Source organism: Anguilla rostrata, chromosome 16 (assembly GCF_018555375.3).
Source record: "Anguilla rostrata isolate EN2019 chromosome 16, ASM1855537v3, whole genome shotgun sequence".
Classification (NCBI taxonomy): domain Eukaryota; kingdom Metazoa; phylum Chordata; class Actinopteri; order Anguilliformes; family Anguillidae; genus Anguilla; species Anguilla rostrata.
The window spans coordinates 2,462,778-2,486,723 of NC_057948.1; the positions used below are offsets into that span (position 1 = coordinate 2,462,778).

Here is a 23,946-nt window from a genome sequence, read left to right on the forward strand (position 1 = left end):
CGCTCATACCCGTATGCACAAACACTCTTTCTCTGACTCACACACTCACATACAGTATACAGACACACACATTCGCAAACGCATGCGCGCACACACACACACTCATGCACTCACGCACAAACGTGTGTCAACACACACACATTCTCATTCCCATACGCACGCACACACGTGTATACACACACATTCTATTACCTATACGCACACACACACATACTCCTGCACACACATGCATACACTTACATGCGTGCACACACCATATACACATGTATACACAAACATTCTCATACCCACATTCACAAAGGCACTCTCACGCACACACACATACACATACATACTCATTCTTTTGCACGCGCACACACTCAAATACACAGTCTCACACACATTCACACAAACGCATGCACACACACTTTCTCTTACCCATACACACACGCACCCGTGTGCACACATACTCATGCACTCAATAATACTCACACATGCACACACACATACATGCGTGCACACACACACATTCTCTTACCCATTCACACACGCAACCCGGGCACACACACACACGCATACTCACGCACTCACACACATGTTCACATCAACAGTCACTCCCACAAACGGACGCATGCACACACACATTCACAAATACACCCACACAAACACACTCTCACCCAGTCACACACACGTCGACACTCTTGTAACCTTTCTTGAGCAATGCCTTACCACTGCAATTTCAGCTGTGCCGAATATTAACCTCAGTACAGCTTAAACCCTGTACATGAGAGTATGATCTTTTAGCAGGTTCAGGTTAAGCACTTGCTGTCTAAATGTGAATTTATTTTATTTTTTACATTTTAATACATTTATATTGCAAATGTTCAAGGTGTGTTTATGTACTTTTTATTATTAAAACATTAATATAACATTGAGAGTAATAATGCCAAAAGATGGCAGGGTAAAATGTTTTTGAAGTAATAATTCTGTCTCGTGTTTCTGCATCTTTTTTAAAAGAAGCCAGTGGCAAACTCCTCCACTTAAATGTGCATTTTACTAGTTTTTACAGTTGCTTTCATTCATTTTCACAAGAGTTCCAATGTGCAAATTTCTGTTGGCAAATGCAGCTGATAGGGAGAATGCAGAATGATCACTGCAGTGTACTTATTTTATTTCATTACTGTAAACAACTGTAAACAATGATGGGTTGAGTTTCTTTATTTATTCTGTTAGGATTGATTTTTTTTTTTTTTTTGCTTTAATTTGCTTTAATTTTCTGTATTTTCAGACAGTAATATGCAGTGATTAAACCTGAATTATAAAAATATCAAATGTTTTGCTGTTGTGATTTATTATTGTGTGATGTATTGAACTCCTGTGACACAGCAGTACTTATTTCATATTCTGTATGGGTTTATGTTTGGGCTCAATATGAGTAGATCAGCATGGGGCTAAAATCTGCAGCTGAAGCAATGACATTCATCTACAGTAGTGGAAATAGAATCCATTATAAGAAAAGTTGTGTAGTGTCTGATGAATGCTTGCTTCTGTTACTGTAGTGGTACCACAACTCAATACATTTTGAAAAGTCACTGATTGTCTATTGAGCTGGTATATTTATGTTACTTCTCAAAGAAATGGTTTTCCTGTAGGATTGAACCTGGATCTGCTGCACATCAGTTGAATGGATTAGACCACTAAGCCAAAATCAAGGCAGAAGTGTGGTTTGCATGACATCCAGTCTCTGAGATGTTCCTGAGACCCTACAGTTTTTCTCATTTTTTCAGATGCATTTCTAATATCTGCAGTCACACATTACAAATGCATTACAGTATGTTATGATTGCTTTGGCTCAATGTGGAAAACTCAATTTGCCAAACTAATAGGCAAAATTCTTACCTTAAGACACAAATTTCTGTACCTACACAGAAAGTACAAAACTCTAAAATCACACACTCAGTTTTCACAAAACAGTCACCTCATATTAAGACATCCAAATTGTTATTGTTAGACATGCTGATTGTGAAATAATGTCAAGATGTTTGCAATCCTGTCTCATCACTTCCAGCAACATTGCCCAGGTGAGTCGCATTGCAGCACGATTGGTAATCCCAACATAAAAGGCTGTTTTAAAGCACTACATTCAGCAGTGTCTGACAACATGGAGCAGCCCAGTGCAGTTGGTACTGATGGACGGGTCGTGGCTGTGGCTGAGGTTGTGGTCAAGCAGGTAGAAGAAGTGTTGTATCGAATGAATTTAGAGCCACAGTGATTGACCATGTCATAAATCCAGGCATAACAATGGGAGAAGCTGGAAGGATTGTACAGCCAAACTTTAAAAGGTGGCCCCAACAATGGCCCCTAGTATGAGTTTTTGGACTGAACATTGATTATTCAATGCAAAATGTGATACTGTAATTACATTACAGGAATGTTGTGTTGCTGTCATTTTATATTATTACAATATTACAGTGGGATATTGCAGAATTACAGTACTGATATGAATATGATGCACATAAATTGCCTTGTTTTTGCACATAGAGTACATACTGTAAAGCATTTGTCTGTTTATACTGTCCCAGTAATGCTGTTGTGTCTTTATTTCACAGATTGATGGTGATTGATGCTGTCAGAGCTCCTATGTCATAGATTTTATGTTTTGGACACACAGTCTTGATTCTTGTCGTTCTTGTGTCGTGCACTGGGCGAGAGGCATGAATACACCCTGGAAAGGCTGCAAATCTATCGCAGGGCATTACATTTACTTAAACTCTTTTATCTAAAGTGATGTACAAAAGTGCATATCATGGTCATTGGAACAACTACAAAACACAGGTTTGATAATGTACAGTACTCATTTCGTACAGCTATTTATAGCCAAGTACACAGTTCAGTTCATGCAGTGAGCATTATTATGACCCAGCTTATGCCAAACTAGGGGGAAGAACAAGGTACAATATTAGGACAAAAATACAAATTACAAAAAGGGCTGGAATGGGGTTACATGTAACATGAGTGCCATGAAAAGGGGGATTTAAAGTGAAATGATTTACAGAGTGGTGGCAATTAGTCCAGGCATAGTCTGTAGAGATGCGTCTTCAGACCACGGCGGAAGATGGGTAGTGAGGGAGAGGTTCAAAGAGGGACAGGGAGTTAATTTCACCACTGGGGAGCTAGGGTAGAGAAGCTCCGTGATCCCTTTACTCGAGTGGGAGGGGGTGCAGGGCGCCCTGCTGCTACAGAGCGGAGTGGTCGAGCAGGAATATAGAATCGATTTGTGTCCTGTAAGTAGACAGGGGCTGTCCTGTTGGCTGCAGTGTAGGTGAGGGTCAGGACTTTGTACCTGATCCTGGCAGAGACCGGTAGCCAGTGGAGTGACCTCAGCAGAGGAGTGACATGGGAGAATTTGGGAAGGTTGAATATGAGTCGGACAGCAGCATTCTGAATCATCTGTAGTGGATGTATGGCACAAGCTGGCGGGCTTGCAAGGCGGGAGGTCACCATGGCCTGGACAAGCAGCTGGGCGGAGTGCGTAGTCAGGTATGGTCGAATTCTTCTGATGTTGTACAGGAGGAATCTACAGGACCGTGATGTTGCCTTGATGTGCTCCTTGAGGTCCAGCTGGTCATCCAGGACCACCCCCAGGCTCTTTGCAGAGTGAGAGGCAGTCACTGTGGTGCCATCAACTGTGATTGAGAGCTCACGTAGTAGGGAGGTCTTGTATGGGAAGAACAGCAGCTCAGTTTTGTTGAGTGTGGCAGGGCTCAGTTTGTGGGAGTGGTTCGGGGCAGTCTGAGGACCACGCCTACAGGTTAAGTAGGCACACGCGCCTGGAGTGAGTCAGTAATTAATCCAGGTATTTAAAGTGTGCTTTCTTCCCAGTAGGTGTCTCTGACTGAGGAAAACGCGAGCCGAGAGAGAGACTAGAAAGTGTCATAGTTTCATTATTTTGTTTTTGTTATTTTAATATGTTGTGTTTCTTTATTATTTTTACCCTGATCCCGTGAGGGTGAAGGGCGAAGCTGTTTTGTTGTTTTGTAATAGACTGGATTCTCCCTCTCTCTCTAAAAGTATGTAAATAAAGACCGGAATATTTTTCCGGATTCACGTATCTCCCTGTGTCAAACTCTCCTGTTCAGAAAGGGGTGTGTCGCAGTGTGTGACATTGAGGCTGAGCTTCAGGTGGTGGCTGGCCATCCAGGTTGAGATATCAGCCAGGCTGTCAGGGTTCGGGTAGGGGGGACCCAAACGCAGAGGGAAAAAAAAAAACACAAATCCAAAATGGGAGGGGAACAAAAGACTTTACTGACAAAAGGCAAACAAACAGGGAACAAAAAAGGCCACGATGGGCAAAAACACAAACTCAAAAAATATCTAAACATAACAGAAAACAAGAGGAACTCACAAATACAGGCAGGCAGAACACGGTCAGGGCAGAACGCAGGCAGGCAGAGCACAAGGGTAATTCAAACAAACAGGTAGGTCAAACAAACAGAAGTCAGGAACAAAAACAAGTCAGGAACAAAACACAAACAGGTAAAAAACGCAGGCAGGTACAAAGGGTCTGAAACATACATCGGAAACAAACACAAGGAACCAGCACCCGAGTCAAGGGAACAGAGAACTTAAATAGACAAGGGGTAACAAGACACAGGTGAACTCAAAAAACAATCAAACCAAAAAAGGAGGGGATAACAAGACACAGGTGGGAACAACAATAGAATCACGAGACAATTGGAAACAATCATACAATTAACACAGGGAGAGCAGGACACAAAACAGAAGTGCCGCCATCTGGCGGCCCAACAGGGAAAACGCAGACAGGAACACAGGACCATGACACAGGCAGGAAAATATTTTATCATTAACCTGTGAGGTAGAGGGGGAGGAAGAGAAGAAGAGTTGCGTGTTGTCTGCATAACAGTGATAGGAGAAGCCATGTGAATTAATAACTGAACCAAGAGATTTGGTGTAAATGGAGAACAGCAGAGGAGCGAGTACATATCCCTGCAGTACTCCTGTAACAAGGGGATGAGAAGCAGAGGCAGACCCCACCCAGGTGACCTGGTAGGACCTATCTGCAAGATGGGAAGCAAACCAAGACAGGGCAGTCCCAGAAATGCCCATCTCAGCCAAGGTGGAGAGGAGTAGTTTTGGTTGACCATGTAAAATGCTGCAGACTGTTCTAGTAGGATCAGGACAGAGGAGAGGCGTGAGGCTCCTGCAGTAGCGAGTGCCTCCATCACAGCCAGGAGCGCAGTCTCTGTTGAGTGCCCGGATCAGAAGCCAGAATAGTGAGGGTCTAGAAGGTTGTTCTGATGGAGAAAAGAGGTTGGTTGTTTAAGCACTGCTCACTCAAGGGTTTTGGACAAAAAAGGTAGAAGCGATACAGGTCGATAATTCATTACATCAGAGGGGTCTGAAGTGGGATTCTTGAGGAGTGGGGTAACACAAGCCATCTTAAAATCGGAGGGAGCATGACCAGAGGCAAGGGAGGTATTAACAATACTAACAGTGGAAAACATGCTGTTTCATTGGTTATTTTCTTAAACTACTGGAAACCTGTTTGATAATAAATGGGCCCACAAACCATTCACTCACACACTCATACCCATGGGAAATTTAGCCTACCTGCATGTTTTTGGACTGTGGGAAGAAACCCACGTGGACACGAGGAGAACATGCAAACTCCACACAGAAAGGCCCAGGCCAGATTCAAACCCAGGACCTTCTTGTTGTGAGGTGACAGTGCTATCCACTGGACCACCGGCGAGGGCTTATGACACAAGAAAATGCCATCATAAGCAGTCATGGGTAAAACGTTATTCCAGTCTATCTGCTGGTGGCTATGGAATGGTATTCATCACTAGCTTAAATCCAAAACATTTCACCATGTCAGTTTGACGTTGTTCAACATAATTTTACAGTTCCTAACATACAACACAGGGTTGCAGCACAGTAATTCTTTGAACATCACATTTTATATGATATTCTTTGAACTGGAGTTCGTTTGGTTGTTTATCTTATTTCAGTGTCTTACACCCTTTTAGGGTGCCCAGCCCATGTGAGCTTGCAAGACACTACTTGTTATATACATGTGATCAAATACATGGGAGTGCGGATTTATCAAAGAGCACAATTATGGCACGTGCCATTTATGAACAAACAGGGTACCAGTATTTTAAGAAAATAGCCAATTAAACAGTATGTTTTCCACCATCAGTGTAATAAATGCCATTACAAAATGCTTGGCTGATGTGATTCATTTTAAAACCATTGTTAAATATATGCATGTCTTATAAAAAACATGAAGCACTTTGTGAAAATATAACAAACAGATATAATTTGAAAACTCACCAGAGGTCTAAGAAATTCTCATTGTTATCTTTTCAGTGAACATCTTTGGCACATGCCTGCATCTTCTCTAGACACGCTAGTTTAAGAATCTGAATTTATTTAATCCTGTGGGAGTTACAGTGACTCACCATGGTCAAGGTCAAATCTAAAGTTCAGCTTTTCCATTAGCAGTGAGAAGTGTGGTGTTGCTCTTTCCTCTATTGCAGCATCTCCAGTTTAGAGTACAGTAAGCAAACGTAAAGGAAAGAGATTCAGTATCAGGCTATGGCTGCAGAGAGAGAGAGTCAAATTTTACTGCAATACTGATTGTTTTACTGTTACCTACCCTTAAGACTTTTGGTGAAGGGACTTGTCCTTGTCCAGTCAATATATTGCCATTTATAAAAGAACATTTCACGTTCACAATCCTTCTCATCACTGTTTAGATCAAGCGTAAGAACTAGCTCTGGCCTGTCCTCAGCATTCTTTATAACATGTCTCTGATACATCCGGGCTGCTGTTTTCAGAACAGGTTCTGTCTTCCTCTCTGAAAACATCAACAAATATTAACAATGAAAACACATTTCATCAAAGGGAATGCTTCATGCTGAAATCAGTGAGAAGATGAAACTCATGACACCACCTGCCATTGGTTTGGCTCTGAAAATGTGCAGAAGAATGCAGAGAATGGTGCTGCTGTGTGATGAGGCTCGGATGGAGACACCTTCAATGGCCGGCTCTGCTGATGGGCAGTGACTGGCTGAGGAGCCACTAGGCCCTGATGTTGAGGCCCTGTCCTGCCCTTCAGCGTGGCTCTCTGACCCTGCTGCTGCTCTTCCTTCCTGTCTTACACTGCTACTGTCATCAGACCTCACTCTGTCTCTCTCATACAACCCAATGTGCCCACTGACAGCACAGTAAACCATCTGACATTTTTACAAGATGTGGACATTTCATGTTCACTTGTGTTAAATTTAAATACCGTTCCAAGCAATTATTCTACCTGTGTATGTAGGTATGAACAAGTATGAAGACCCTCACAGTCAAATACATTGTATTTTGCTTACTACAAAATGCATCCATTCATATTTAAAGTATATTTATTCTTAGAATAGCAGCCAAAACATTTCAGTAGTGTCATATTTAAAAGGGCCACTTCCTTTTCACATACATCATCATGGTCTTGTTGTCACAAGTTCCCCCTGTTGACCACCAGAGGCCGTCTGTTTCCCTTTTCCTTGTGTTTTGTGTCTTGTCTGAGTTAATTGTCTGTGATGATTAGATTGTTTGTTCTTGTTAGTTTCTCCTGCTTGTTTAGGTTATTGTCTGCAGGTGTGTTTTATGTTCCCCTGCTTCCCTTGTGTCTCTGTTGAGTCTTTGCGTGAACTTCCCAGTTCTGAACCTGTGTTTTGAGATTCTTGTGCCATTTTCCTGTGTTCTCCTGCTTTTCCCAGTTTATTGTGTTTTTCTCTTGTGTTTTTGTTTCCTGTGATTTTTGATATTTTTACCCATATTTTTAAGTAAAAGTCTTTAAGTCTTCTCTGCGCTTGTGTCCATTCCCTGAGACCACTGTGTATTTCTGACAGGTAGTATTTCTCAGTGCAGGAGAAGCATTCTGTCAGTGGTGCAGAGGATGTGGATGGATCACTCTCAAGACTCTGGAGCATTATGAAAAAAATAATAGCAATAAAGAAATGCTTGTGCAAGGAAAATCTTAGAGAGAGAATAGGGAAGAAGATGATTATGAGAGATGTAGTTATCCATAGTGTGTGTATATATATATATGTGTGTGTATTTTATTTTTTTGGGTAACCTATAATATTAACAAGAGAATAATCCAATAAAGATAGTAGTTGAAAAAAAGAAATATGATAAACACATGATAAATAGGAAGCCTACACCACCTTCATTTTTAAGTACAGTTTTGAGCATCGCTTTTTGCAGTAGAAACATATATCAACCTTCCATACACCCTGGGAATACCCATCATTTGGACAGGGTATTGTCTCCAGTAATTTGGAACGTGTAGATTCCCTGGATCGTAAGAGCTGGAATCCACAACACTCTTTCAAGACTGAAATTTAGAAGAAGATGGTCTGAAAACTCCTGTGCAGTGCAATATTAATGTTTTTTTTTTAAATCACTGTTTTTATGTCATCATCACCCAACTACATTAAAGAGCAAGTGAAAGAGTATGAGTGAGTGAGTTTGTGTGAGGTTAAGGGAGAATTTAAAAAGCAGTGATAAAAAGCAGAGAACATTAGAAAAGTAGATTTTCTGTTTACATGCACCCTCATTGCTGCTAAAAGCAAGGGCAAACGTAGAGCTTACAACTCTTTTCTTAGTTGCACAAGGTCAAGTGTGCCCTGTAAGTGCCAAAACAGAGGTGATCGATCCTGTACCCAGTGAGCTACAGATATTTTTTTTGGAATGACAGACTACTATCTTCATTTTATAAGAACTTTGCATATGCCGTTTCCCTGTTTCCTGGCTTGCTTAGCCCTAAGGTGCCTAAATGGGACCAGTGTTGCCAGCATGCTTCTGAGCGTGCTAAAGCTCTGTTGGAAAATGCTTGGGTTTTGTCAGCCCCTGCATTTGGCCCACTGTTTAAACTCTAAGTGAATGCGAGTGAAACTGGAGCTGGTGCAGTTCTTCTCCAGGATGACATAACTGACACAGAACAGCCCGTCAGTTACTACTCTAAAAAGACCATGTCTTACCAGAGAAGCTATTCCACGATGGAACAAGAGGCTCTCATTGATTCTTGCTTTGTATCATGTTGCGATCTAAAAACCTGTCTTCTCCACTGCAGGTTCACACTGACTATAACCCATTGTTCTATCTCCAGCGCTCCAAAAACCACAAACCAGTTTGAAACGTTTCTGCTGACGTACAATTTACAAATCCAACACATTCGTGTTGGGAGCACTTACTTGCGCTGTCCTGAATGTAAAATTACGTGTAGAAGTACATTGTGATTGTTTTCAAAAGTCACTGAATAAATTTATGCTTTGCTGTTTTTTTTTTTTTTTTTTTACTTCTGTACAATAAATTGTATTTTTTGTAACTCTCCTGAGGTGTTTATGCCTTTGCATTGACTGTAATGTCAGCTTCATCCATTGTCTTAACGTGGGGGTGTGTTATATTGTCTTGTATTTCTGTTGGGAGGTTGTGTTTTTATGAGGAGGTGCAGTTTATGCCTCTAGGTTAAGCTGGAGAAGCCTGTTATTGCAGTGATTGAAGATGCTCATTGGCTAATCTGATACACCTGATGAGTATCAACCAATACACCAATCCAGAAACAGCATTTTAATCTTTGTTGAAACATTCTTCATGAAGCTGAAATTAACCCTAAGAGGCATAATCCAAGCTGCAATTTGAACGCTTTCAGACATTTGCCCAGTTTCTTATCAGCAAGTGGTCTGCGAGGCGGTGGCTGAAGTGGAACAGCGCTCTGCTAAATTGCGAGATGGGGACTACTGGGACTGTTAGCTCTTAGGTAAATCCCTGAACTAATAGTACACCATTCTAACATTTCAGGGGCCACATCTTAAACAAGAAAATGCTTCGTTGCATCTGAATGGAGTATGTATGGTAAATATTGCCTTCTTTTCGTGCTATCTTAAGATATTTATACCCCTGGATCCTGACCCCCAGATCTAAACCTGACCCAGAAGAGAAACAAAAATAAATAAATAAATAAATTTCACAATTTTGATATGTCCTTCCATAGAAAAAATGGGAATTGTCAAGCTAACATCCTTTTATGATTATTTTTTGTCACTAATTTTTCTACATGATTTGGTGGATTTTATTTTGATCGACCTACATTTTGGTAGCAATATTTTTTAGTTTAATACAATTTAATTTGGGGTATTCGGTATAGAAATGCATTTTGATGCATTTTCGCCCAAAAACTGAGCAAAAGTCAAATTTTGGCTTCCACGCGGCTCAGACAAAAATATTTCATATGCACAACTATTATTCTATCCATCGCACATTGAAGAGACATGAAATTCTAGGGCAATAATCGCCGTGTGAAAATCAATTTGTTCTGAATTTTTTTCTTAAAATTAAGTTTAATATACACGGGGTGGAAAAGAAAGAAAAAAACACGGACAGAATGGCTGATTTAATATGGACGCTGTTTAATAAACACAGTTACATTGATTAAATTTAGAAAAATATTCACAGAAATTAAATCCACGGATGATAGTCCTGAACCGTCACTTTAACTATGTATTACCCACGTTGCTTTTATTTATTTAGCTTTATCTTTTGTTAAACCAAGTCGGAATTCTATGAGTTAATTCTATGAGTTAAACACAGGATTAAACCTCTAGACCTGAATTGTGTTATGACAAGAAAAATTACTTGAATCTAACAAATAGGAGTTGGCTGTTCCAGTTGTAGGCTAACGGAGTTCTGTGGCTTAGGGCTAAACCCGCGGTTTAAACTCCAGCTAAACACATTGCAGTTAACCCACTAAGCCTAATAATTTCCTGATATTAAGTCTACCACACAGAACAACAAGTACGGAATTTACCCTGAAGTCACGCATGATTTCACAGACAAAAATCTATGTCGGTTTGATACCGTTTTTTTTAAATAAAGGTGGCAGTTGTCAAAATACACCCAAGCCTTTCTAACCAAACGGCACGGCCTGTGACTTAAGTCATATCCAGTGAGGTATGCAAAAGTAGTCATGACAAAATGTAAAATAGCCCCTGTAGCAAACTGAGTGCCACCGCTCGTGTCAGAGATGAGAGAGACGAGAGTTTATTTTTGGACGCGAATGCGTCTTTTATTTTTACGGCCGCCACGCGGCTTTCTGTTCGGTACACAGACACACAATTTACGGCTGACCGTCCGTCAGCTCTTCCTCCGTCTCCAGTTTCTCTTTTCTGTCTCTGTAGACCGGCTTTTAAGCGTCCAGGCTCACTGTCGAGGTAATCAGCACATTGTCCATCAATCAAACAATTAACCATCAGTGCTGATTAATAATCCCCAACAGCTGTGGCGCAGTGAGTTCCGAGAGCCGCCCCGCCCACTCTCTCTCTCTGCAGCCAACGCAAAACCACGCCCACCCTACCACAGCCCCAAAAACAATGCTAAAGTTCGGAGAGTGGAGGGTGAGGAGTTTAAGGTACTGGTTTCAGTCAGACATCAGCAATAATGTTTCTAATCCGATGAGATTGACTAAACTAGTGGGGGAATCTGTGGGGGTGGTGAGATCTGAGAGTTATACAGGCAGGGGCAAGGTGATTAATTTCTGTGTGGATAAGAAGCAGCAGGAGAAGCTCTTAAGATCAGGAAACTCAGAAAGGTGGAGGTGGAGTGTTCAGTGCCAGAGCCAGGAATGGGGTAAGAGGAGTCCTTGCAGGTGCTCCCTTCTCAGTCACTGAGGATATGCTGAAATCATGTGTGCAGGGGGGGAAGCTGGTTAAGGCCACTCACTCTGGAACCACTGGAGAGGGGTAGAAAGGGGCTACTAAGGCAGTCCTCCTTTACCTCCGTGATGCATGACTGCTGGAGAGAGGGAAGATGGGTTATGTCCGTTACGCAGTCAGGCCGTCAGTGCCAGCCCCACTGCGGTGCTCAGGTGTCAGAGGTTGGGTCATGTGACTTCAGTGTGCAGAGAGGCGCTGCTGCAGGTGTGGGGGGAACCATGACTACTCAGTGTGGGGGAGGGGTTGGGTCTAATTTCAGTAATCAATGCAGCCTTTAGGGGATGTGTAATGCAACAGCAGGTGCTTATGCTGAAGCTGTGAGGGAAGTCAGACAGGTGTTCCACAGCACCTTCAACAAGGCAGGATGGGAGATCAGTGAAGAGAACACACAGGCCTGTTCACACAGGTGTAAAACAGGACACTGGCCACAATGATCTGGTAGAACATGGCCAGCATCCTGCTACACACACCGAAGAAGCATAGCCTCCCCAGAAAGAAAAGCCTTCAGTCTAGTAGGGCCTCCAAAGATATAAACCACAGTATCAAGGCATCTATCCATGTGATCAGGTGGACAATGAGTGTGCGTGCCTGCGTGCGTGCGTGCGTGCGTGCGTGCGGCTGTGTGGCTGTGGCCAGCTGTGTGTTAATGTACTGTGGGGCTGTGTCCATCAGTGTGCTGTGTGTGTGCTCTGTATACAACAATGAGGGTCTTCAGTGTGTCTACCAGTGCATTTCTTTGAAATTACACCTCCATCCTCATGCTAAATGGAATTTAATAAAACCATTATGTACCGTGGAAGGAGCTGGAAATGGGCAAATGTATCAGAGTATTTTTTTGACGACTATCAGATCTGTGAGTTTGTTGGAATACTGTAAACACTAAGCAGATGTATTCTGCCACCTGGTGGCCTTGTGATGCTACTGCTAGGGCCTGAACTCCAGAGGTTGAGTTTCAAGGCAGAAGTTGACAGGTTCTCAAGAGTTCACTGAACTGAAATTGAATTACAATGTAAAAAAACGAGAAAAATTACAGAACCATCAATGTCGTGCCTCACCTTGTGTGGAAAGAGCAGTGGGTCCATCTTGTTTTTGGTATCCTTGAGTATAAATGACAGCACTATTCTCCAAAAAATCTATTGCAAGTGATGTCAGAGTGATCATGCTGGCTTTTTAACACGATTGGACAGTACTATGCTTTATAAGTATGTGGTCATAGTGTAGCATTGATCAATGAAAGGGCACTGATAGACTATGTATAATCCCATCAATATACATACTGGTCTTGATTGTTAAAACATCATTTGGATCATTTGTGAAACATAGTACTTTACAGCCATATCACCTGCAATGCTTAAAACATGAGAGCAACTGTGGAGTTTGCTTACAGCCACACCACCCTGAAAACCCCGATCTCGTCTGATCTTGTCTGATCTCAGAAGCTAAGTAGGGTCGGGCCTGGTTAGTACTTGGATGGGAGACCGTCTGGGAATACCAGGTGCAGTAAGCTCCCCACCCGGACGCTAGGGCGCATGCTCGTGCAGCGACCGGCAGCAAGTCACGCCTGGCTTTGTGTTTGTTTCCTTATTTCTATGCACTGAATACAACAGCCCGAGAGATCAATGCGTGAGAAGCAAGGTGTTGACTTCTTACACTGTCCTGTTGCTATGTTTTAATGCAAAACAAAAGCATGGAGTTGACAGCTTTGTTTTTACTGTGGACAGCGTTCCACCTCGTGGAAACTCTGAATGAGTTGCCCAACCCAAAGCACATCCAATACAGCAGGGAGTTTCTCCTGCAGTGGAGTAACCTTCGGGTCCACAGCCCTCCCTCGGATCTAACCTTCCCAAATCTCAACTGTTTTGCTAATCAATCAAGTGGGAAAGGGGAATTTACCGGCGAGTTACCCCGCAAGACAAGGAAGCGAGGTAAGCGGGGTGGCGTACGCCAAAGACTGAGAAAGCAATCTCTCTCCCGTATTCCCCTGCCTTCCATCATTCCATCAAACGCACACTCTCCCCGTAATAAAACTGACGAGTTGCAAGTCCATGTACGATTTCAGCATGAATTCAGAGACGCGTGTTCACTGGCGATTACAGAGACATGGCTTTCGGAAAGAGATTTGGACACTGAAGTGGCCATTGACGGGTTTGGTGCGCTGGTGCGCCTCGACCGAGATGCCGGTGTGACTGGCATGTCGCGAGGTGGAGGGGTCTGCCTATACGGGAATCAAAGATCAAAAATGTTCTTGTGAGAGAAAGACTGTGCACTAAAGATGCTGAACTGTTGTCCGTGTCTCTGCGCCCCCCCCCCCCCCCATATTTGCCCCTCGAGTTTCCCCAAATATTTATCACGGTTGTATACATCCACCCAAAAGATAAGTTTCTGAAGGTGTACCCAAATAGTAAGCTATGGGTGACAAAATCACTTAAGGTGTTGTTGAATAGAAAGAGGCGTGCATTTCGGGAGGGAAACCTCTCAGAATTGAACAGGTTGAAAAGTGAAGTGAAATTTGAAATAAGGAGAGCAAAGCAGAGTTACAAAAAAAAATAGAGAGGGAGTTTGGGAACAACAATTTAGGTTCTGCCTGGGACGGTATATAAACTATTGTTGACACAAGGAGCAAAAGGAACTCTAAGGTTGTACTGGAGGGTTTCAGATGCGACAAACAGCTTGCACAAGAGTTCAATAAGTATTGCCTGAGGTCTGACACCTCCAATTTCAGGAATGTCATTCTAGAGCAGAAAACCAACCTGCCAGTGGTCCCACCTCTTTTGATGAATGTACTGTGGTCAATACATTTAAACACTCCAGAGCTAGGAAGAGCCCCGGGCCTGACAGTATAGGCAGCTGCCTGCTCATCTCCTGTGCAGAGCAACTAGATCCAGTTTTTCATTACATTTTACAGCTGTCCCTCAATCAACAGAGTGTCAAAAATTTGGAAACAGTATACAGTTATCCCAGTGGCCCAACACAATCACCCCAAAGTACTAAACGACTTCAGGCCAGTTGCCCTGACCTCCTTAGTCATGAAGTATTTTGAAAAACTGCTGAAAAAAGAGCTCCTTACAGAAACAGAGAATCTTCTTGACCCGCTACAGTTTGCCTATAGGGCTAAGCGAGGGGTAGAAGATGCTACTGCCACTCTGCTAAACCTGTTATTCAAACACCTCGAAGGTAGTAAAACACATGCTAGGATTTTATTTGTTGATTTTTCATCTGCTTTTAATACAATTCAACCCCACATTTTAGTAGTAAAAACTTTGACCTTGATTTTAACATAGTGGGCTGGATTCTTGACTTTTTAACTGACAGACTCAGAGAGTAAGGGTGAATGGTTGCATACTCATGTTCTATTTATATTGGTGATATGTTTGATATTGTAATTGATGTCCCGAAATTCAGCACTTTATTCATGCATGCAATCTATGATCGGGAAGGTCAACCTGGGACCACTGTTGTTCTCCCCGTGTTTGCACCGTTCAGTGCCCCCCACCTCCCAGTACTTTTATTAACAGGAGCGAGCTCGTCTCAGTAAATGTTTCCCTGTTGTAATTACATGAAACACCCATGTGATGGAGCCAGAACCATGACATGACCTTATATTTAATTTTGATGCTTTGCTTTAAAAAAGAAAAAGAAAAATCACACCTAAGGTGTAATAACAATCCTACACATTAATAGATTATTTTACTCTGCTTGGATGAGAAAAAGAAACATTTACCACATTTCAGCTTGTGCGCATATATATTTTGTAATGGAATAGAACAGAAAAGCTGTTTTTCATGCCAGAGGAAGACCTTTCATAAGCGGCTCTGACATGCAGTCATACGAGCGTGCAAGGGGGGTCACTAGAGAGCGATGAAACACAGATCCCTGTCTGACTGTACCCTCCCGTATCCTGGGCAACACAGGCACCAATCATACGTCTCCCTGTGGAGCTACCGGCCACAGTCGGCACTGGCACGGTCCAGATTCGACCCGTGGCTGAGAGGCTCATTCATGCACCTCAGCGTGGTGCCTTAACCAAATGAGCCATCCAGCAGCCCCAAGCCTTTCAATAAAATTACAACTTATCAGCATCCATAAGTAATGCTAACTACCATACAATGTGCCAAATAATCAAAGCAGGCACACGAGCTAGACAGGAAAACATAGGTCAAATGACATTTTCCCACTGTAACAGACTTTAGTACAATATGCACCAGGGAAATACCCACTGCACAGCATGCAGAGGCATTCTCCAAAGACTCACTAAGTTGTCTCAGTCTTGATAGTAGTTTCTAAGCATCACACCTCATAAGGTCACATCTCACAAGCATGGAGTCTCTGTCTGTGGTCACACACGTTTGTTACGTCAGTAATTAGGCCTCACAGCACACAGCACAACAGCACAGTATAGCACCTGGCACAGGGGTGCTATATCCCCATTGTGGGTGCCAGAGCTTTTTGGGTCCTCTCAGAAGTGCACTCGGGACGGCCCTGAGCTGCATTCCATCCTCCCCGTAGCTCTCCATCGCTCTTCTCCCTCATCACCACGGTAACTGGGAATGTGGAGACTGGGACAAAGCCACAGGCCTAGGCAGAAGTGGCCAGGAGTGCATACAGAAATACAGAAGCATACACTTCCCTTCACTACCTTGAGCCTCAAAGCAGCTGTACACTGCAGAACACAGTCTGAAGTACATTAATCACTGCAGGTTTCCCACTGAATCTACAGGAACTGAGGCAGAGCAGTGAAAGACTGGGCAGTGATTCATTATGTGCGCTCATATAGACATGAAAACTGTTTCTTTGATCGATCAAAAATGTAATTATTTGCTAAACATTTTAGTTTACAGTCACATCTACTGCAATTATTAAGACGAGAACACCTGTGGAGTTCTAGAAAAGACTGTTGTAAAAAATAATATTGTAGTTCCTCTAAACAGCCACTAGATGGTAGTGGAAGTTCAGTTTCACACTAAACTGTTGTCTCATGGGCACTTCCTGGTTCGAAGCGTTAGCTCATGTTTGGGCTGTGGCAAACATAATAGAATCTGCATAACAAGTAAGCAATGATAATTTTGCAGAGTTCTGAGAGATAGCCTAATAGCTTGTCACTAGATGGATTACAGGAGCTTTCTCTGGTCAGAGTGTCACAGGCATCGGTATGAAGTTTGGCTTTTTGAGCCTTACTGCTGCACTAAGAGTTTAATCAAATTGTCATTATTGCAGACATCATAAATGGTTGCATGTTTTCACTTGTGAGCAAGGACATAGACACTGATGTTTCTTATTCTGAAGGGACCCTTTATGCTGTCTTCAATTATAGATTCAGTGTTGGCTTTTTAACGTCTGCAGACAGAATTGTGTAATTCTTTCTTTATTAGGAGTATATGGTCACAATGACCACAATATACATTATTGAAATCAGATTTTTGTGATCAGATTCAGATACAAGAAATCTTAGACAAATAAAATGGTCTATAAATACACCCCCTTCACTTGTCACAAAGATTTAAGGGCCACTGAATCATAAATGGCTTCTCCTACTATTATTTCTCATTGAATCTGATCATGAGATCTGATTTCATAAGTGTAACTCTGTCCACTGTAACATCAAATCATAGCCACAGATACACTATGTACAATCATGCAGTTACAGGCCAAATATAAATTATTTTGGTTACAGCTCACTGATACCATGTCAGCTGATGAGATTTTGTGCTTGGTCATTATATTTCATTATAACTGGCCATATTTTAAAGGCCTTTTTTGACTAATCATTGTTCATAATTACGTTGATGTATTTATCAAGTTGGAAACTCAGTTGATTATCCATTGAGTAAACACGTTATTACAAATAAACTTCAGTTGTTTGCACTGAATCAAAATGTCATCTTTTAATTCTGGCAATGACCTGTCATATAAAACTTCTAGACACAGCTCAGAAAGTTCTATAAAATCTGCCAGGCATCAATACAAGGACATGTTAGTTACTCAAAGAGAAAGAATAATTAATCCTCTGCATTTGACTCATTCTAACTACTTTTAGTGGGCAGCCACTGTGCAGTGGCCTTGGCCAGTGACAATGACAGGAGTTTACTGAACCTGACATGCATGTCTTTGGTGTGGGAGGAAACCAGAAAACCAGAGGACCCAGAGGACACCAGCACGAATACAGGAACATGCAGCTCCATGCTGAGAAGACATGAACCCCCCCCCCCCCCCCCCTCCCCTTTGAACCTGGAAGGTGCAAGCTCCATGGAAAATCAGCTGCTGTTTTTATCCTATTTTTTAATGACAGACACAGATATGATGAAAAACATACAAACAACAAATGACGAGTAACCTTACAAATACCGTACATAATAACAAACTAACAAACCTTACACCTACATTTACAAACAAAAATAGACTGTTAAGAATGGAGATAACAAATAGCCTCGTGATAACAGAAACTACTCGCCGCAAACATAAGCACATATACGGATATAACTGGTCACGAGGAAGTGAATGCGTCAGTGATTGTGTCAGGGACACTGAGGGAGACAGATGGTTTATTTTTATTATTTTTCATTTTCTGTCAATCGTCATATTGTGCATCTTGAAAAAAGATTTCTTACAGTGACGCGGATGTTCGCCACACTCGAACAGGCTTATTTGCGGGTTTAGCCTACAGATGGTACCAATATATTGGAACAATTTAAGTCCCAACGGAATTGTAGAATTGTTCAATAGGGTTAGTACATGTACACGTTAAAATTAGGCAAATGTCTACATACAAGGAATGTTTGTCTTTTCTGGGTAACTAATTGAATACAATAAATGAATGCAACCAATGAAAATAAAAATACTTATTTGAACCAGTAAAAAAGTAAATAAAATAAAAATAAATAAATACATTTAAAAAAGGGTCGAAAGAGAAAGTGAAACTGTTTCAAACTCAAACGTCATTTTGAAGACGGAGGACAAGGAGGATGTAGTAAAAAAAGGAATAAAACTGGATAAAAGAACGGAGTAAGTAGTCTGTTTTGGAGTGGGTTGGGTTGGGGAGAATAGAAGCTGAGAAGGGGTGTTTGGAGGAATAGGACTCCGCAACTATGATCGCAATAACGCTTAATTTAGTGAAATAAGGTGCCCGAGGAGGCGCCCGAGGAGTAGTAGAAGTAATATGTTTTTTTCAAATTCCCCATTTGGGACCAAAAACAAAACATACCCTTTCAAACGACTTTTAAAAAGTTGAACGTGTATTTTAGCATTTCTATGGTATTTCATGATAATTTTACCTATTTGGATATGACGGGAGTCATGTCGTCAGGCCAAAAAGGAGCAGCCCTGAGGTAGCACTTCGGGGCTACTAGTTTTTGTTTTTGTATGTTGCATTTGCACCTAAGGGCTGCACGTTTTTGTTTTTGTATGTTTGTGTTTTGCACCTCGGGGCTGCTAGTTTTTGTATGTTTGTATTTTGCACCTCAGGGCTGCTCCTTTTTGTTTTTTTCATTTTCTTATTGTATTTGTGTTTCGCACTTCAGGGCTGAAAGTTGTTTTTGTATGTTGCATCTGCACCTCAGGACCACTCCTTTTTGTTTTTGTATGTTGCATCTGCACCTCTGGGCCGAAAGTTTTTGTTTTTGCGTTTTCTCGAATTACAACTACTTAGAAACGGAAAACACATGATACAATGACTTTTTTGAGATAAAATTGGGCTGCTTAAGAAATAATGATCTACTTTCATGAGTTATTGATTTGGGTCGTTTTTGGATGTTTTCCAAGAAGATTTCTCACGAGCATGTTCGTGTATGTTAGGGGGGTCATTTATGGGTAAATAAGCGGTCGAAACACTGACTGGAAGCACGGGTAGTTAACGTTGCCAAATGTTTAAAAATTTTACATGAAACGCAATAACAGGGATATCAGTCGGCTATAAAATGTCACTAGCATATCGTATACGCCTACAAGCAAAATACATGCATCTCAGATACTGACTTTGTAGGGGTCACAATTATTGGCACCCTTAAAGATTGTTAAAAATAAAATCTAACAGAGTGAACTTTACACCAGCATGTATATAAGACATTAAGCTGATCTTAGGCCTAAGGAACTGTGTTGTCCTCTTCCATGGCTTGCTGCTTCACTGGAGTATAAAACTGAGGCAACACACTTACAAAATCAATTTTTCATCAAAAGCAACAAACTGACAAATGAAGAAAAAAAAATGGTTGTTGACCTTCAAAAATAAGGAAATGGATCAAAAACTAAACAAAGAAATATACGACTTACTACTGTGAGACCAAATATGAATAATTTCAAAACCCCTGGAGTAGTGTTAAACCTGCCCAGTAGATGATGCTAGTGATCTTAGCCAATGCACAGTGAGGTAGATGGTTCAGGGAGCAAAGAAATATCCAGTGGCCACAGTTGGAGAATTACAGAACTTGTTTGCATCGGGGGGTCACCAAGTTTCTATTAATTGCTACATTAGATGCTCCAAAATTAGATGCTACCTCCATGCCAAAAGGCTATTTGGAATGGCTTCAGGAAAAATGGCTTTACTGTGAGTAATCGACAGTTTCAAGAATCAAAATTGTCTCCTTTGTCTCACCTACTGTGGTCCGGAGAGATGACATTAGAGCTCTAGCTGTTATTTCATTTGTGGCTTTTCTGTTAGCTTGAACTAGTCTGCCCATTCTCCTCTGATCTCTCATTAACAATGTGTTTTTTGTTTATCACGCCATTCTATGTAAACTCTAGAGACTGTACTGCATGAAAATCCCAGGAGTGCAGCTGTTTCTGTGATGCTGGAACCACCACATCTGGCACCATCCATACGGCACAGTCAAAGTCGCTTAGATCACACATCTTGCCCAATCTAATAGGTAAGGACCTGGCCCTGTAACCTATACAGGACCTATATATAAGTCACAGGTTCGAGTCCCAGGTAGGACACTGCCGTAGTACCCTTGAGCAAGGTACCTAACCTGCATTACTTCAGTATATATCCAGCTGTATGGATGTAATGTAGAAAAAATATGTGACAAAAAAGAAGTTGTGTAAGTCGCTCTGGATAGGAGAGTTTGCTAAATGCCTGTAATATAATGTAATGTCTATATTGAGTTACAGTCATATAATGTGCGGTTAGGAGTAGCCTATTTGCATTAATGAGGGGGTATTCTGAATAAATGTGCCGGTATATCACACAAAGGATATAGGTTTGGTGTTAGTTAGAGTCTTTATTGTCCCTATGGGGCAGTTTGTACTGCAGCATAGTATATAATAAATAGCAATAACTATATTTATGACAACAGATAAACATTAAAATCATTGCAAAACGTATCACTATTACCTATTAAGAAAGCCAGTGACACTTGGGATAAAAGAGTGTTTAATCCTGTTTGTTTTTAACATAGGGATCCTATTTTAAAATAGGGAGCCTACACCGATCAGCCACAACATTAAAACCACCTGCCTAATATTGTGTAGGTCCCCCTTGTGCCGCCAAAACCGCTCTGACCCGTCGAGAGTTTTTAAAATCGTGTGGAAATAATTCACCCTCTAACAATATCTTGGCTTTTTATAGCCCTGTAGCAACTAATAATGTAATAAACTACCAACAGTGTAATAACTCCCAATAATGTAATCCATTTCAAATTTTTTATGTAGTAAAAACCAATAATGTAATAAGTAGTAGTAGTAGTAGTGTACAATTTGCACTGTTGCAGCATAATAGACAATAAAGTAACACAATCAGATACAAATTTACAGTAGATACAAAATATCAGATACAAATATACAGTAGATTTAAATATATACAGAAATATAAATATACCAGAGGACACCTTCAGAGGTGGAGATGGGTTAGAGCTGTTGTGACAGCACGAGGGGGACCTACACAATATTAGGTAGGTGGTTTTAATGTTGTGGCTGATCGGTATATATCTGCGCTCTGAGGGAAGTAATACAAACTGATTGAACAAGGGATGCTGGGAATCCCTCAGAATGGACTGGGCCTTCCTTATAGATCCTATCTGATACAGCTGGGAGGGGTCAGCTGTATCAGATGATCCTGCCAGCTAATTTTTCAATGTTGGCCATTCAACTCTTGCACTTAAGATTTAGGTTACCAAACCAGCAGATCATATTAAAGGTTAAAAGAAATTAAATAAAAGACTTATAAAAGATAGTCATCAGCGTTGTGTCCACCTTGAAACTTCGGAGTAATAGCTATTAAATGGGGAGAGGAGGTGATCATGCAACATTGAACAGGTCATTGAAATAAAAGGTTATTGTTGTATGTATTCATATAATAATTTTCTCTCATCCTTCTGAGACAAAGACATTCATGTCTGTCCTCTGCAGAGGACGTGACATTTCTAGTTGTATCTTCAAGCCTTCATGATAGCTTTATTGTCTCTGTGTCTATAGTACATTATGGTCTTTAAATGTCAGAAATTTGGACGTGAGATTACATGTTCTTGGACCTGGTGGTCATTCCGGAGTAAAACATTTAATGTGTATTTTTTAAATTGTTGTCATAATAAGTAAAACTGCAATTATATATCATTATTCATAACAGATTGTTTTTATTGTTTTTTATTTCATTTAGTTTGTATTTTTATACATTTTTATTTCTATATACATTATAACACAAAAAATATAGAAAAAAATGTCATTTTGAACCTTTTTTCGCCTGGGTCTCAGGAGGATAAAGCTTAGTTGCTGATATCATTTTAAAATGCTCCCAAACTGCAGATCGCTCTCTGTTCCTGGCTGGTTCCATCTCTGCACAATGTCTCGGATTCTTAAAGCAGTCACTGTGGCTCACTAGCTCACGACTGACACAAACTGTTTGCTCTACCCACGAAACCTGCGCCAAAGCTTTGCTTCCTTTGAGTCAGTTACCAAAGCGGTCACATGGTTGTGTGTACTGAATGAAGCTTGGACGTCATTGATCACGTGTTTATGGCAGAAACTAATCAAGCCTCGGCACACTGTTTCTAGTGCACTCTGGTGATTTTCTGGACACGCGCTCCTGAGCTTCAGTATCAAGGGTAACACCACTCCTTTTGAGATGTCTGTATAGTACATGTTCAGGGCCCATTTAAATTCTGCATTGCTTCCAGTCAAAACTACGCTATATTGTGTGTGTATGTCTCTGTGTGTCCATGTGAGTGTTCAGTGTGTTGTCATGTTATGGGTTTACAGGCTAATTTGGGTTGGAAGCCACTTGTGGTCCAGTCTGGTCTGATGTGTTCCCGTCTCCTTAGATAGGGGGGCGCCGTTTTCTAAAATGAGTCTCTCAGAGGAGCCAGAGTCCAAAGGAGGAACCCTCAGCACTGAGAGGAAGAGGTAAAAATGCATTAATCAGATATTTAATGTTACATGAGTTAGTTCTGTAGTAAGAGGATGAGTTTAACTGGAAGCTCTGTCTCCATGTGCTGTGAGTTAGAGATGCAGTAAAAGGATGGGTTTAACTGGACACTCTTTCAGGTGTAGGTAGGTACAGTTGAGTAGTTAAACTCATCCTCTTACTGCAGCTCTCAGTCACTGCACATCTGACTATGACATAACAAAACCCACCAACACCTGAATGTGATATAATACACAATTGAGCCCAAAAGTTTACATGCACCTAGGCTAAAGACATTCAAACTCAATTTTTCACAAATCCACACATTTCATGTTAGCATACATTTACTGTGTTAAGTCAATTAGGGTATTTACTTTATTTCCATAAGAGGTCATTCTAAATAATAGCTAAGAGACAGATTTATTTCAGCTTTTATGTACTATATCAGATTTTCAGTGGGTCAAAAGTTTACATACACTTTGTTAGTATTTTGGTGGCATTGTCTTTTAACTGCTTATCTTGAATCAAATGCTTGGGGTAGCCTTCCACAAGCTTCTCAACATACTTTGCCAGATTTTTTGCACATTCCTCCTGACAGAACTGGTGTAACTCAGTCAGGTTTGTAGGCCTCCCTGCTCGGACACGCTTTTTCAGTTCAGTCCACAAATTTTCTATGGGATTCAGGTCAGGGCTTTGTGATAGCCACTCCAATACTTTCACTTTGTTGTCTCTAAGCCATTTTGTTAAAACTTCGGAGGTATGCTTAGGATCATTGTCCTGCTGGAAGACCCAGCTGTGACTAAGGTTTAAGTTTCTAGCTGATGACTTGAGGTGTTGCTTCAGTATTTCTAG

The 23,946-nt window shown here is 41.3% G+C and overlaps 1 protein-coding gene, 1 long non-coding RNA gene and 1 pseudogene across 2 annotated transcripts in view; 2 read left to right on the forward strand and 1 right to left on the reverse strand.

The window, feature by feature from the left end:
* LOC135242400 (protein NLRC3-like) overlaps positions 1-23,946 on the forward strand; it is a 1,894,071-nt gene that overhangs the window by 469,044 nt on the left and 1,401,081 nt on the right. The gene's annotated exons all lie outside the window — the stretch shown is intronic.
* The window catches only part of LOC135242451 (uncharacterized), a 641,023-nt gene that overhangs the window by 240,160 nt on the left and 376,917 nt on the right, over positions 1-23,946 (reverse strand). The window lies entirely within an intron of this gene.
* LOC135242778 (5S ribosomal RNA) lies at positions 13,145-13,272 on the forward strand (annotated as a pseudogene).